We start from the raw sequence: 1292 nt of genomic DNA on the forward strand, positions 1-1292 counted from the left end.
TTTTAAAAAAATCGTATATATTTTTTAAATTGAAATCTTCATACAAATTTAATTTAATATCTTAGTTAAAATTACCAAGAATTAAATGAAACAATTAGGACGTAGACCTTATTGGTAGAGAGGCTTAGGACATGTGATGAAGCAGAAAATGCCCCCACACTAGTCTCGTTCGTGAAATGCTGTAAGAAATGTGTGGAGATGTATAAATAAGGGAGATGGTTTTTAATAGTGTTAGGTATAGAATAGTGACAAAGATACAAAACACTAATTACTTGTCGGCCTACAGTTTTAGAAGGCAAAAGGGTGTCATATAAGTGACGTTATTTCTATCCTCTCAAAATTATTACATAATTTTAAATTACAATAATGGTTTTGGCATCTTTTTATTTAAAATTATTTTTGTTATTAATGTTTGATAACTTCGAGTTATAAAAATATCGTTACGACTCTAACGAGAAATTCAAAATTGTGGACTCAATCCAAACTACCAGCTAGCAAAGGGTCTTTGATATGTTATTATTAATTTTTGGCAAAATTTTGAGGTGTTGCTACTCTACGTGTGAAAAATTGACAGAAATTATTTTCTTTATGAAAACATTATTGTTGGTGTATTGGCTAAAAATAGGTGAAACAGGTATTTTGCGAGAGGATGGTGTCAGGGACAACACATCGGAAGTGTGGTGCCTAAGTGAGATCAGCGACGTGGCAGCTCCTTCTCAACACGCTGGGAGCGTGTTGATGTGGCAACGAGACAGAGCACAGTCAACACAGGAAGCGTATTGTTATGGAACTCATGAAGCGCTGCAGGTTGTTACTGGGTTCCAAAGCTGCAACAAAATTACGTGGAAGGCGTGTTGCAGGCCTGCCTGCATATAGGGAACACTCCCCGCTCCGGTAACCAGCGTCCAATCCTTTATAAATTCAGCTTTTTTCTTACCCCTTCCTCTATTGAAGCAAACAGAGAGTGTGGTGAAGGTTTTTAAGGAAGAAAGCAAAATATAAAAGTGTGTTTGAGTGTTAAAATAGAGCGTAGCGTAGTAACTTGAGTAATAGTAGTGTGAAGTGTAGGTGTAACTAGTGGTTTAGTAGGAAAAAAATTATTGAAAAAAAAATTGTAAAAATTAAAAAAATGGCACGTAATTTGCGGTGCCTAAGAAACATATTATCAATTATTTGGAACATTTAATTTATGTAAGTTGATCAATTTTAATTTTTTATATACTGAAATTTATTAAATTTTGTCGTATTTTATAAAAATATAGAAGCAGCCTCATTTTTTTTTATATTTTATA

Source organism: Arachis ipaensis, chromosome B05 (genome assembly GCF_000816755.2).
Source record: "Arachis ipaensis cultivar K30076 chromosome B05, Araip1.1, whole genome shotgun sequence".
In the NCBI taxonomy this organism is placed as follows: domain Eukaryota; kingdom Viridiplantae; phylum Streptophyta; class Magnoliopsida; order Fabales; family Fabaceae; genus Arachis; species Arachis ipaensis.